The sequence below is a fragment of the Oncorhynchus masou genome, unplaced genomic scaffold (assembly GCF_036934945.1).
Source record: "Oncorhynchus masou masou isolate Uvic2021 unplaced genomic scaffold, UVic_Omas_1.1 unplaced_scaffold_988, whole genome shotgun sequence".
In the NCBI taxonomy this organism is placed as follows: domain Eukaryota; kingdom Metazoa; phylum Chordata; class Actinopteri; order Salmoniformes; family Salmonidae; genus Oncorhynchus; species Oncorhynchus masou.
The window spans coordinates 37,501-52,519 of NW_027016399.1; the positions used below are offsets into that span (position 1 = coordinate 37,501).

Genomic DNA, 15,019 nt, shown 5'->3' on the forward strand with positions numbered 1-15,019 from the left:
GAGAGGGACGGACAGAGAGAGAGAGAGGGACAGACAGAGAGAGAGAGAGAGGGGGACGGACAGAGAGAGAGACGGACAGAGAGAGACGGACAGAGAGAGACGGACAGAGAGAGAGAGGGAGACGGACAGAGAGAGAGAGGGAGACGGACAGAGAGAGAGAGGGGGACGGACAGAGAGAGAGAGAGGGGGACGGACAGAGAGAGAGAGGGGGACGGACAGAGAGAGAGAGGGGGACGGACAGAGAGAGAGGGGGACGGACAGAGAGAGAGAGGGGACGGACAGAGAGAGAGAGAGGGGGACGGACAGAGAGAGAAAGGGACGGACAGAGAGAGAAAGGGACGGACAGAGAGAGAGAGGGACGGACAGAGAGAGAGAGAGAGGGGGACGGACAGAGAGAGAGAGAGAGAGGGACGGACAGAGAGAGAGAGTGAGACGGACAGAGAGAGAGAGAGAGGGGGACGGACAGAGAGAGAGAGAGAGGGGACGGACAGAGAGAGAGAGAGAGGGGGACGGACAGAGAGAGAGAGGGGGACGGACAGAGGGAGAGAGGGGGACGGACAGAGGGAGAGAGGGGGACGGACAGAGGGAGAGAGGGGGACGGACAGAGAGAGAGAGGGGGACGGACAGAGAGAGAGAGGGGACGGACAGAGAGGGACGGACAGAGAGAGAGGGGGACGGACAGAGAGAGAGAGGGGGACGGACAGAGAGAGAGAGGGGGACGGACAGAGAGAGAGAGGGGGACGGACAGAGAGAGAGAGAGAGAGGGGGACGGACAGAGAGAGAGAGAGGGGACGGACAGAGAGAGAGAGAGAGGGGACGGACAGAGAGAGAGAGAGGGGACGGACAGAGAGAGAGAGAGAGAGAGGGGGACGGACAGAGAGAGAGAGGGGGACGGACAGAGAGAGAGAGGGGGACGGACAGAGAGAGAGAGGGGGACGGACAGAGGAGAGAGAGGGGACGGACAGAGGGAGAGAGGGGGACGGACAGAGAGAGAGAGAGGGGACGGACAGAGAGAGAGAGGGGGACGGACAGAGAGAGAGAGGGGGACGGACAGAGAGAGAGAGGGGGACGGACAGAGAGAGAGAGGGGGACGGACAGAGAGAGAGAGGGGACGGACAGAGAGAGAGAGGGGGGGACAGAGAGAGAGAGAGTGGGACGGACAGAGAGAGAGAGAGGGGGACGGACAGAGAGAGAGAGAGGGGGGACGGACAGAGAGAGAGAGAGGGGACGGACAGAGAGAGAGAGAGGGGACGGACAGAGAGAGAGGACAGAGAGAGAGACGGACAGAGAGAGAGACGGACAGAGAGAGAGAGGGGGACGGACAGAGAGAGAGACGGACAGAGAGAGACGGACAGAGAGAGAGACGGACAGAGAGAGAGACGGACAGAGAGAGAGACGGACAGAGAGAGAAAGGGACGGACAGAGAGAGAAAGGGACGGACAGAGAGAGAAAGGGACGGACAGAGAGAGAGAGGGACGGACAGAGAGAGAGAGAGAGGGGGACGGACAGAGAGAGAGAGAGGGGGAGAGAGAGAGAGAGAGAGGGGGACGGACAGAGAGAGAGAGAGAGGGGGACGGACAGAGAGAGAGAGAGAGGGGGACGGACAGAGAGAGAGGAGAGGGGGACGGACAGAGAGAGAGAGGGGGACGGACAGAGGGAGAGAGGGGGACGGACAGAGGGAGAGAGGGGGACGGACAGAGGGAGAGAGGGGGACGGACAGAGGGAGAGAGGGGGACGGACAGAGAGAGAGAGGGGGACGGACAGAGAGAGAGACGGACAGAGAGAGAGACGGACAGAGAGAGAGACGGACAGAGAGAGAGACGGACAGAGAGAGAGACGGACAGAGAGAGAGACGGACAGAGAGAGAGACGGACAGAGAGAGAGACGGACAGAGAGAGAGACGGACAGAGAGGGGGACGGACAGAGAGAGAGAGGGAGACGGACAGAGAGAGAGAGGGGGACGGACAGAGAGAGAGAGGGGGACGGACAGAGAGAGAGAGGGGGACGGACAGAGAGAGAGAGGGGGACGGACAGAGAGAGAGAGGGGGACGACAGAGAGAGAGAGAGGGGGACGGACAGAGAGAGAGAGGGGACGGACAGAGAGAGAGAGAGGGGGACGGACAGAGAGAGAAAGAGGGGGACGGACAGAGAGAGAAAGGGACGGACAGAGAGAGAGAGGGACGGACAGAGAGAGAGAGGGGGACGGACAGAGAGAGAGAGAGAGGGGGACGGACAGAGAGAGAGAGAGAGGGGGACGGACAGAGAGAGAGAGAGAGGGGGACGGACAGAGGGAGAGAGGGGGACGGACAGAGGGAGAGAGGGGGACGGACAGAGGGAGAGAGGGGGACGGACAGAGAGAGAGAGGGGGACGGACAGAGAGAGAGAGGGGGACGGACAGAGAGAGAGAGAGGGGGACGGACAGAGAGAGAGAGGGGGACGGACAGAGAGAGAGAGGGGGACGGACAGAGAGAGAGAGGGAGAGGCACAGAGAGAGAGAGGGGGACGGACAGAGAGAGAGAGGGGGACGGACAAAGAGAGAGAGAGGGACGGACAGAGAGAGAGAGAGGGGACGGACAGAGAGAGAGAGAGGGACGGACAGAGAGAGAGAGAGGGGGACGGACAGAGAGAGAGAGAGAGGGGGACGGACAGAGAGAGAGAGGGGGACGGACAGAGAGAGAGAGGGGGACGGACAGAGAGAGAGAGGGGACGGACAGAGAGAGAGAGGGGGACGGACAGAGAGAGAGGGGGACGGACAGAGAGAGAGAGGGGACGGACAGAGAGAGAGAGGGGTACGGACAGAGAGAGAGGGGGACGGACAGAGAGAGAGAGGGGGAGGGGACAGAGAGAGAGAGAGGGGACGGACAGAGAGAGAGAGGGGGACGGACAGAGAGAGAGAGGGGACGGACAGAGAGAGAGAGGGGGACGGACAGAGAGAGAGAGGGGGACGGACAGAGAGAGAGAGGGGGACGGACAGAGAGAGAGAGGGGGACGGACAGAGAGAGAGAGGGGGACGGACAGAGAGAGAGAGAGGGGGACGGACAGAGAGAGAGAGAGGGGGACGGACAGAGAGAGAGAGAGGGGGACGGACAGAGAGAGAGAGAGGGGGACGGACAGAGAGAGAGACGGACAGAGAGAGAGACGGACAGAGAGAGAGACGGACAGAGAGAGAGAGGGGGACGGACAGAGAGAGAGACGGACAGAGAGAGAGACGGACAGAGAGAGAGACGGACAGAGAGAGAGACGGACAGAGAGAGAGACGGACAGAGAGAGAGACGGACAGAGAGAGAAAGGGACGGACAGAGAGAGAAAGGGACGGACAGAGAGAGAGAGGGACGGACAGAGAGAGAGAGAGGGGACGGACAGAGAGAGAGAGGGGGACAGAGAGAGAGAGAGAGGGGGACGGACAGAGAGAGAGAGAGAGAGAGGGGGACGGACAGAGAGAGAGAGAGAGGGGACGGACAGAGAGAGAGAGAGGGGGACGGACAGAGAGAGAGAGAGAGAGGGACAGAGAGAGAGAGAGAGGGGACGGACAGAGGGAGAGAGAGGGGACGGACAGAGGGAGAGAGGGGGACGGACAGAGGGAGAGAGGGGGACGGACAGAGGAGAGAGAGGGGACGGACAGAGAGAGAGAGGGGGACGGACAGAGAGAGAGAGGGGGACGGACAGAGAGAGAGACGGACAGAGAGAGAGACGGACAGAGAGAGAGACGGACAGAGAGAGAGACGGACAGAGAGAGAGACGGACAGAGAGAGAGACGGACAGAGAGGGGGACGGACAGAGAGAGAGAGGGAGACGGACAGAGAGAGAGAGGGGGACGGACAGAGAGAGAGAGGGGGACGGACAGAGAGAGAGGGGGACGGACAGAGAGAGAGAGGGGGACGGACAGAGAGAGAGAGGGGGACGGACAGAGAGAGAGAGAGGGGACGACAGACAGAGAGAGAGGGGGACGGACAGAGAGAGAGAGGGGGACGGACAGAGAGAGAGGGGGACGGACAGAGAGAGAGAGGGGACGGACAGAGAGAGAGAGAGGGGGACGGACAGAGAGAGAAAGGGACGGACAGAGAGAGAGAGGGACGGACAGAGAGAGAGAGGGGGACGGAGAGAGAGAGAGAGAGGGGGACGGACAGAGAGAGAGAGAGGGGGACGGACAGAGAGAGAGAGGGGGACGGACAGAGAGAGAGAGAGGGGGACGGACAGAGGGAGAGAGGGGGACGGACAGAGGGAGAGAGGGGGACGGACAGAGGGAGAGAGGGGGACGGACAGAGAGAGAGAGAGGGGGACGGACAGAGAGAGAGAGAGGGGGACGGACAGAGAGAGAGAGGGGGACGGACAGAGAGAGAGAGAGGGGACGGACAGAGAGAGAGAGGGGGACGGACAGAGAGAGAGAGAGGGGGACGGACAGAGAGAGAGGGGGACGGACAGAGAGAGAGAGGGGGACGGACAGAGAGAGAGAGGGGGACGGACAGAGAGAGAGAGGGGACGGACAGAGAGAGAGGGGGACGGACAGAGAGAGAGAGAGGGGGACGGACAGAGAGAGAGAGAGGGGGACGGACAGAGAGAGAGAGAGGGGACGGACAGAGAGAGAGAGAGGGGGACGGACAGAGAGAGAGAGGGGGACGGACAGAGAGAGAGAGAGGGGACGGACAGAGAGAGAGAGGGGACGGACAGAGAGAGAGGGGGACGGACAGAGAGAGAGAGGGGGACGGACAGAGAGAGAGAGGGGACGGACAGAGAGAGAGAGGGGTACGGACAGAGAGAGAGGGGGACGGACAGAGAGACGGACAGAGAGAGAGGGGACGGACAGAGAGAGAGAGGGGGACGGACAGAGAGAGAGAGAGGGGACGGACAGAGAGAGAGAGGGGGACGGACAGAGAGAGAGAGAGACGGACGGAGAGAGAGAGAGAGAGAGGGACGGACAGAGAGAGAGAGAGGGACGGACAGAGAGAGAGAGAGAGAGAGGTGGACGGACAGAGAGAGAGAGAGGGGGACGGACAGAGAGAGAGAGAGGGGGACGGACAGAGAGAGGGACGGACAGACAGACGGACGGACAGACAGAGGGACGGACAGACAGAGGGACGGACAGACAGACAGAGGGACAGACAGACAGACAGAGGGACGGACAGACAGACAGACAGAGAGATAGGGACGGACAGACCGACAGAGAGGGACGGACAGACCAACAGAGAGAGAGGGACGGACGGACAGACAGACAGAGAGGGACAGACAGACAGATGGACAGACAGACAGAGGGACAGACAGACAGACAGAGGGACAGACAGACAGACAGAGGGACGGACGGACAGACAGAGAGAGAGGGACTGACAGACAGAGACAGAGGGACGGAGAGACAGAGGGACGGACAGACAGAGGGACGGACAGACAGAGGGACGGACAGACAGAGGGACGGACAGACAGACAGACAGAGAGGGATGGACAGACAGACAGACAGAGAGAGAGGGACGGACAGACAGACAGAGAGAGAGGGACGGACAGACAGACAGAGAGGGACGGACAGAGAGACATTTCCCATGAAGTTAATTTCATATCACATGTAACAAGACAGTTTAGTTACCTGGAGGAAATGGATGTGATCCTCTGTGTGTGAGAGCTGCTCCAGCTCAGTGCTTCTCTTCCTCAGCTCAGCGATCTCCTGCTTCAGTTGCTCCAGGAGTCCTTCAGCTTGACTCACTTGAGCCTTCTCTTGGGCTCTGATCAGCTCCTTCACCTCAGAGCTCCTTCTCTCAATGGAGCGGATCAGCTCAGTAAAGATCTGATCACTGTCCTTCACTGCTGACTGTGCAGAGCGCTGGGGAGAGAGAGAGAGAGACAGAGAGACAGAGACAGAGACAGAGAGAGAGAGACAGAGAGACAGAGAGAGAGACAGAGACAGAGACAGAGAGAGAGAGTCCTGCTCTACTCTCCTCCCTCCTGGACAGACAGGTACAGAACACCTCTTGGTCCTGCTCTACTCTCCTCCCTCCTGGACAGACAGGTACAGAACACCTCTTGGTCCTGCTCTACTCTCCTCCCTCCTGGACAGACAGGTACAGGACACCTCTTGGTCCTGCTCTACTCTCCCCCCTCCTGGACAGACAGGTACAGAACACCTCTTGGTCCTGCTCTACTCTCCTCCCTCCTGGACAGACAGGTACAGAACACCTCTTGGTCCTGCTCTACTCTCCTCCCTCCTGGACAGACAGGTACAGGACACCTCTTGGTCCTGCTCTACTCTCCTCCCTCCTGGACAGACAGGTACAGAACACCTCTTGGTATATCATATATATCTCATATCATCATTCAGAACTTTAAGCATATCTTTGGGAGGACGTCCAGCCTGTTTGACAAAGATATTTAAAGATTTTTTTCCAATTTTTGCTGACAAAATAATCTAATGTAATGTTTTTTACCAAAAACTCTACATGGAAAGCAGAAAGCTGTGATCAATTAAATACAACGTTAACTAGATATTATCTGTGTCATTTATAGCCTGGCACAGATAGTAAAACTACATTAAATACAACGTTAACTAGATATTATCTGTGTCATTTATAGCCTGGCACAGATAGTAAAACTACATTAAATACAACGTTAACTAGATATTATCTATGTCATTTATAGCCTGGCACAGGTAGTAAAACAGCATTAAATACAACGTTAACTAGATATTATCTGTGTCATTTATAGCCTGGCATTAAATACAACGTTAACTAGATATTATCTGTGTCATTTATAGCCTGGCACAGATAGTGAAACTACATTAAATACAACGTTAACTAGATATTATCTGTGTCATTTATAGCCTGGCACAGATAGTAAAACTACTGTAGCGACCCGCACAGACAGCTGTGTGTTATGTGTTCGGCTAGTAGCTGGTTGTGTTGTACTTACCAGTTCCCAGTGTTCGCGGGGTCCGACATGCCAATCAACCTGCTATCTGCCAATCACAGGAATGCCTGGGATGTTCTGATGCCGGGCATCCTGGTGGTTGGCGGAGTGGCGTGGAGGGGGCGGGGCATTGGAAGTTAAGCTTCAGCCTTTGTTCTCTCTCTGACGTCTGGGCTTCACAAGAGAAGGTCCCGATTGGCTTGTGGGGTATCTTTCATTTATTTGGCGTGAGCTCAGGCCAAACAGTAGCCTGTGTAAAGTTGCTAATAAACCGTCAATTCGTAACTCAATCCTCTGTCTGGACAATTGTTCCTTTATGATCGAGTCAGGTCATTACACTACATTAAATACAACGTTAACTAGATATCATCGCCACATAACTTATGTCGAATTTAAAAGACACCGTTACCGTTAGTAACGTCTGTTACACTGTAACTTACAGGCAGCCTCACATAAAAACCTATTGGTTAACAAAGCTTTGATTATGACCAAAGTCTATAGTAGTGAAAACTCTCTCTCTCTATTCTAACTTACCACACATTCACATCACTGCCTCGACATGAATGTGTCCTGTCAGAGCCGTTTCCTGTCCGTTAACTGTTAACAGTCTCGAGCCACAGCTTAACCAATGAGCTACAAGGAGGACTGACAGTCACGAGCGGTGCAGCAGCCTCTGCAGCAGCAGCCTCCCCCGGGTCCTAGTGCCCGCCCAGTAAGACGGTTAAGATGCGATGGAACGGTTGACGGAGAGAAAATAAATCACAGAGAAAATATATTGACTGATATATTGAATTGTTTAGGGAAGCTTTGGCTTTGGCTTTAATACATTCTGAAAATACTTGAAAATAAAAATAATAGTAGCCCTCCTCAGGAACAACAAAACCCTCACAGACCAACTTCTTCTTCTATGATATAATGGAGGTCCTCAAATCTTATTTTGGGGATATGGAGGCGTCTCGTGTGGCCAATAGCCTGGGGAAATGCATAGCGCCAAATTCAAATAATACGCGATAAAACTCAAACTTTCATTAAATCACACATGCAGGGTACTCAATTAAAGCTACACTCGTTATGAATCCAGCCAACATGTCAGATTTTAAAAATGCTTTTCGGCGAAAGCATGAGAAGCTATTATCTGATAGCATGCACCCCCCTGAACCACCTGAAGGAGATGTAAACAAATGAATTAGCGTCGCCGGCGCTACACAAAACGCTGAAATAAAATATAAAACATGCATTACCTTTGACGAGCTTCTTTGTTGGCACTCCAATATGTCCCATAAACATCACAATTGGTCCTTTTTTTCGATTAATTCCGTCCATGTTTACCCAAAATGTCCATTTATAAAGCCCGTTTTGATCCAGAAAAAAAACAGCTTTCCAAAACGCAACGTCATGACAAAACATTTCAAAAGTTGCTTAAAACTATGCCAAAATATTTCAAACTACTTTTGTAATCCAACTTTAGGTATTTTTAAACGTTAATAATCGATCAAATTGTTGACGGGGCGATCTGTATTCAATAACAGCAAGTCAACAATACATGCACGGTTTTCTCTCTTCCATAACATAATCCACAGTGTCACCTCTGCCTCTTCTTCGTTTCACCAATGATTAACTTCAACCCAAAGACTGGTGACATCCTGTGGAAGTTGTAGGAACTGTAAACTGGGCGCTATCTAATTTCCCTTGACAAAGACAATTCAGGGAACTGCCAGAGGGATTTTTGTTTTTCTGAACAGTTTTTCCTTGGGCTTTTGCCTGCTACATAAGTTCTGTTATAGTCACAGACATGATTGAACCAGTTTTAGAATCTTCAGAGTGTTTTCTATCCACACATACTAATCATATGCATATACTATAGTCCTGGCATGAGTAGCAGGAAGTTGAACAACAAAACCCACATGCTTTTTATCAAAAAGTAGAAATGCTGCACCCTATCCTTTAAAGAGGTGTGGTCCACAAACCAACATTAAAACCCTCACAGACCAACTTCTTCTATGATATAATGGAGATCCTCAAACCAACGTTAAAGGTGCATGGCGCCACCTACTGTTCTGGAGTGTGTTCAATCACGGTTTACACCTCTAAATCCTCCTACCGAACTCAGTACTTCTGAGAAACTAAAAGAGTCCTACTAACTTCTAATAGACCCTCCCCCATCCCCCAAATCACTTCCAAGTGTAATGTTTACTGTTCATTTCTGATTGTATATTTCACTTTTGTTTATTGTCTATTTCACTTGCTTTGGCAATATAAACATATATTTCCATGCCAATAAATACCTTTAAATTGAATTGAGAGAGATACAGTTCCATTTTAATGTATAGGGGGCATGAGTCAGTCATGGTTACTCATGGTTATGTGATGAGGCAGCCCAGTTGGTTACATGAACCAGTCTATTCTCTGAAAGGGGTCCAGACAGCCTGTTCCCAACAGTGGGGTCAGTGGGATTGGATAGGGGCCCCTCTCTCTCTCTCTCTGACTGGAGGAGAGAAGTGAAATGGTGTGTCTCCTCTGGTCAACAATACTCACCTTGAAAGACTTCACAGCCTGTTGGAGCTTCTTCAGCTCCTTCTCTCTCTCCTGGAATCTCTGCTGGACCTTCTGCTGACTCATCCCCAGCTGCCTCTGTGGAGAATCACTCTTCAATGAGCTATCAAGCTTTATTAGTCCAGTAGATCAATAGTATAGTAATGTGACATAGGACCCATAGAGAGGTAGGTCTACAATCCTGAGGAAGTCCCTTTACAATATGATATTATGTTGCTATGTGAATGATTGTAGTTTTTATGGTAGGCCTACATGTATCAAGGGGTTGAGACTGAACTTTGGACTCATAAAATGCCATTCAGAATGATAATAGTGTTTGACTTTAGAAAATGGTGATACATTTGGAGAATCTGGGTTGACATATCTATATACTCAAGGTTTGTGTTCATATTTGTGGATCCATTTCATATTGTATATAATATAATGATCTTATATTCAAACAGATTTAGTTCCTACTGTAGCTTTAATTCTTTGTTTATCAGACAGCCACCAACAAGTTGTTCTGGTCTTACCTGTTTCTCAGTCCTCTCTGCTGCAGCTGACACTGTATCATGGCCTTTATGTTCACCCATTGTACACAGCATACAGATACACTGCTGATCGGTACGACAGTAAACCTCCAGCAGTTTGTCATGATGAGAGCAGATCTTCTCCTGTAGTTGTGCGGTGGCTTTGACCAGCTTGTGCTTCTTCAAAGCAGGAAATTCATAGTGAGGTTGGAGGTGAGTCTCACAGTAAGAGGCCAGACACACCAGACAGGACATGAGGGCTTTCTGCTTTCTGGTCCCTGTGCAGAAATCACACGCCACATCTCCAGGTCCAGCATAGCACAGAGCAGGAGGGGGAGCAGCCTGGAGTCCTGTCTTCCTCAGTTTCTCCACCAGCTCAGCCAACATGTTATTTTTCATCAGATTAGGCCTTGGAGTGAAGGTCTCTCTGCACTGAGGACAGCTATAGACCCCTTTCAGATCATCCTGATCCCAGCAGCCCTCAATACATTTTCTACAGTAATTGTGTCCGCATGGGATGGTGACCGGTTCCTTCAGTAGATCCAGACAGACAGAACAACAGAACTGGTCCTGGTCCAGCAGATCTCCCTGTTGAGCCATTTGGACGGTTGTTCCCTCTCACACAGACAGATGACACAGAGACTCAGATCAGTTTTGTTTTCACAGAAGTTAGTTTTGGGGAGGTGTGGACTTTCTGGTTCTGCCAGATTGGTGAGTTTAGAGGGAAGGAGAGAGGGAGGGGTTAGAGGGGGGAGGGGTTAGAGAGAGGGAGGGGTTAGAGAGAGGGAGGGAGAGGTTAGAGGGGGGAGGGGTTATAGAGAGGGAGGGGTTAGAGAGAGGGAGGGAGGGGTTAGAGGGAGGGAGAGAGAAAGAAATGCATGCAATGTCGAGAAGGAGACAAAGATTTTGGTTCCTAGGTTAAATTATAGTTCCTGATTAGATTTTATTTAATCCATTTTAGAAAAAGACTAATGTAACCAAAGGTGTCCAAAGGTCTCTGAATAACTTCTGAATGCCCTGTAATGCCATCTATAGCGCCTTGCGAAATTATTCACCCCCCTTGGCATTTTTCCTATTTTGTTGCCTTACAACCTGAAATTAAAAAAGATTTTTGGAGGGTTGGTAACATTTGATTTACACAACATGCCTACCACTTTGAATGCCTACATGTCTACCACTTTGAATGCCTACATGTCTACCACTTTGAATGCCTACATGTCTACCACTTTGAATGCCTACATGTCTACCACTTTGAATGCCTACATGTCTACCACTTTATTGTGAAACAAACAAGAAATAAGAGAAAAAAGAAAAGAAAACTGGAGCGTGCAAAACTATTCAACTCCCCAACGTCAATACTTTGTAGATCCACCTTTTGCTGCAATTACAGCTGCAAGTCCCTTGGGATATGTCTCTATGAGCTTGGCACATCGAGCCACTGGGATTCTTTCCCATGTTTCAATGCTAAACTTCTCCAGCTCCTTCAAGTTGGATGGGTTCCTGCTGGTGTACAGCAATCTTTAAGTCATACCACAATTGGATTGAGGTCTGGGCTTTGACTTGGCCATTCCAAGACATTTAAATGTGTCCTCTTAAGCCACTCGAGTGTTGCTTTAGCAGTATGCTTTGGGTCATTGTCCTGCTGGAAGGTGAACCTCCGTCCCAGTCTCAAATCTCTAGAAGACTGAAACAGGTTTGCCTCAAGAATTTCCCTGTATTTAGCACCATCCATCATTCCTTCAATTCTGACCAGTTTCCAGTCCCTCCTAAAAAAAAAGCATCCCCAAAGCATGATGCTGCCACCACCATGCTTCACTGTGGGGATGGTGCTCTCGGGGTAATTATAGGTGTTGGGCTTGTGCCAGACATAGCGTTTTCCTTGATGGCCAGAGTACATTCTTCCATATGTTTGGGGAGTCTCCCACATGCCTTTTTGCGAACACCAAACGTGTTTGCTTGTTTTATTTCTAAGCAATGGCATTTTTCTGGCCACTCTTCCGTAAAGCCCAGCTCTGTGGAGTGTTCGGCTTAAAGTGGTCCTATGGACAGATACTCCAATCTCACTGTGGAGTTTTGCAGATCCTTCAGGGTTATCTTTGGTCTCTTTGTTGCCTCTCTGACTAATGCCCTCCTTGCCTGGTCCATGAGTTTTGGTGGACGGCCCTCTCTTGGCAGGTTTGTTGGGGTGCCATATTCTTTCCATTTTTGAATAATGTATTTAATGGGGCTCTGTGGGGTGTTTAAAGTTTCTGATATGTTTTTATAACTCAACCCTGGTCTGTACTTCTCCACTACTTCCCTAACCTGTATGGAGAGCTCCTTGGTCTTCATGGTGCCCCTTGCTTAGTGGTGCCCCTTGCTTAGTGGTGCCCCATGCTTAGTGGTGCTCCTTGGTCTTCATGGTGCCCCTTGCTTAGTGGTGCCCCTTGCTTAGTGGTGCCCCTTGCTTAGTGGTGCCCCTTGCTTAGTGGTGCTCCTTGGTCTTCATCGTGCCCCTTGCTTAGTGGTGCCCCATGCTTAGTGGTGCCCCTTGCTTAGTGGTGCCCCATGCTTAGTGGTGCCCATTGCTTAGTGGTGCCCTTGCTTGGTGGTGCCCCTTGCTTGGTGGTGCCCCTTGCTTAGTGGTGCTCCTTGGTCTTCATGGTGCTCCTTGCTTAGTGGTGCCCCATGCTTAGTGGTGCCCCTTGCTTAGTGGTGCCCCATGCTTAGTGGTGCCCATTGCTTAGTGGTGCCCTTGCTTGGTGGTGCCCCTTGCTTGGTGGTGCCCCTTGCTTAGTGGTGCTCCTTGGTCTTCATGGTGCCCTTGCTTAGTGGTGCTCCTTGGTCTTCATGGTGCCCTTGCTTAGTGGTGCCCCTTGCTTAGTGGTGTTGCAGACTCTGGGGTCCTTCAGAACAGGTGTATTTATACTGAGATCATGTGATAGATCATGTGATACTTAGATTGCCTACAGGTGGACTTTATTTAATTCATTATGTGACTTCTGAAGGTAATTGTTTGCACCAGATCTTATGTAGGGGCTTCATAGCAAAGGGGGTGGCACCAGCTCTGCGCACGGTATTCCCGGTTCGCCAACACAGCCCAGTGTGGTCTTTTCCACCTCGCCGCACTGGCCTGTCTCCGACGGAGTGTCCAACCAGGTAAGGTTGTGCAGGCTCGGTGCTCGAGACCTCAAGTGCGCTTCCACTGGCCGGTCTATCCGGTGCCGCCTCCACGCACCAGCCTTCTGGTGGCAGCCCCCCGCACCAGGCTGTCTCTCCATCTCCTCCCTACAGTCGGGAGCTGCCAGAGCCGCCCGTCATCCAGGAGCTGCAAGAATCGCCAGTCACTCCGGCGCTGTCGGAGTCGCCCTTCGCGTCAGAGCTTCCGGAATCTCCGGTCCATTCGGCACCCATTGCTAGGCTCCCCAGTCCGAGGTCGGCAGCGAGGGTCGCCGCTCGAAAGAGGCCACGGAGGCGAGTGGGACAAAGAGTATGAGTATGGTGGAGTGGGGTCCACGTCCCGCGCCAGAGCCGCCACTGTGGACAGACACCCACCCAGACCCTCCCCTATAGGTTCAGGTTTTGCGGCCGAAGTCCGCACCTTTGGGGGGAGGGGGTACTGTCACGTTCTGACCTTAGTTCCTCTGTTATGTCTTTGTTTTAGTATGGTCAGGGCGTGAGTTGGGTGGGTTGTCTATGTTCCTTTTTCTATGTTGTGTTTTGTGTTTGGCCTGGTATGGTATGGTTCTCAATCAGAGGCAGGTGTCGTTAGTTGTCTCTGATTGAGAATCATACTTAGGTAGCCTTTTCCCACCTGTGTTTCGTGGGTGATTGTTTTCTGTTATTTGTATGTCACCTTTCAGAACTGTTTCGTTTTGTTTCTCCTTCGCTATTTTTTTTTAGTGTTCTCGGTGAAATATATATATGATTAGCACTGCGCTTTGGTCCTCACCTCATTCCATCATCACACACAGTACATTAATATATACAGGACTGTGTGGTGGTAACCCTTATAGTGTTGTGGAAAATTACCAATTAGACATGCTATGCTGTTTTCTACACAGATAATTGTCTATTGTTTTGAGCTAGTATTTTTCTGCTGATACAAACTGTCTTTGTTTAACTCAGGAATGCGGCCGGTTCTGGTTGGGTGTGACCACTGTAAGTGACATGTCCTGTTTGTTGGTATCTGCAAAGGACCCAGCTGGGTGGAGACATGCCAGAGAACAGAAACTAGCACAGAAACTTCTGAATAGTTCCTGAATAGTTTCTGAATAGTTCCTGAATTCACCAATTTGTAAGTCGCTCTGGATAAGAGCGTCTGCTAAATGACTTAAATGTAAATGTAAATGTACTTATGAATAATCTGTAGTGTGTCTTCCACTGTTCTGTTCTCACCACAACATGCTCTTCCCTCTAACCACTTGGCAGGGTAGCCTAGTGTAGCCTAGTGGTTAGAGTGTTGGACTAGTAACTGGAAGATTGCGAGTTCAAACCCCCGAGCTGACAAGGTACAAATCTGTCGTTCTGCCCCTGAACAGGCAGTTAACCCACTGTTCCCAGGCCGTCATTGAAAATAAGAATTTGTTCTTAACTGACTTGCCTGGTTAAATAAAGGTAAAATTTAAAAAAAAAAATTCTCACACACATTCCTCACTGCTGCAGACCTTAGCCTGAGTCCCAGTCTATTTGTGTAATCATGCCAAATCCTTGTCACTCATGGTGATGCCAAATGTAATGAGAGTTGTCAAAAACACAAATCTATGACCCAGGCAACAGACACCTAGGATTATTCCTGTAGTCAACTCACACTCACACCACAAACACACACATTAACCCACTACCTGTATGTCTCCTCTGTCTAGGATCACTAACCCACTACCTGTATGTCTCCCCTGTCTAGGATCACTAACCCACATTAACCCACTACCTGTATGTCTCCCCTGTCTAGGATCACTAACCCACATTAACCCACTACCTGTATGTCTCCTCTGTCTAGGATCACTAACCCACTACCTGTATGTCTCCTCTGTCTAGGATCACTAACCCACTACCTGTATGTCTCCCCTGTCTAGGATCATTAACCCACTACC

The 15,019-nt window shown here is 51.1% G+C and overlaps 1 pseudogene; it reads right to left on the bottom strand.

Moving 5' to 3' along the window:
- Positions 1-10,642, bottom strand: part of LOC135538601 (tripartite motif-containing protein 16-like) — a 23,239-nt pseudogene extending 12,597 nt beyond the window's left edge.
- Between the last annotated feature and the right edge of the window lie 4,377 nt (positions 10,643-15,019).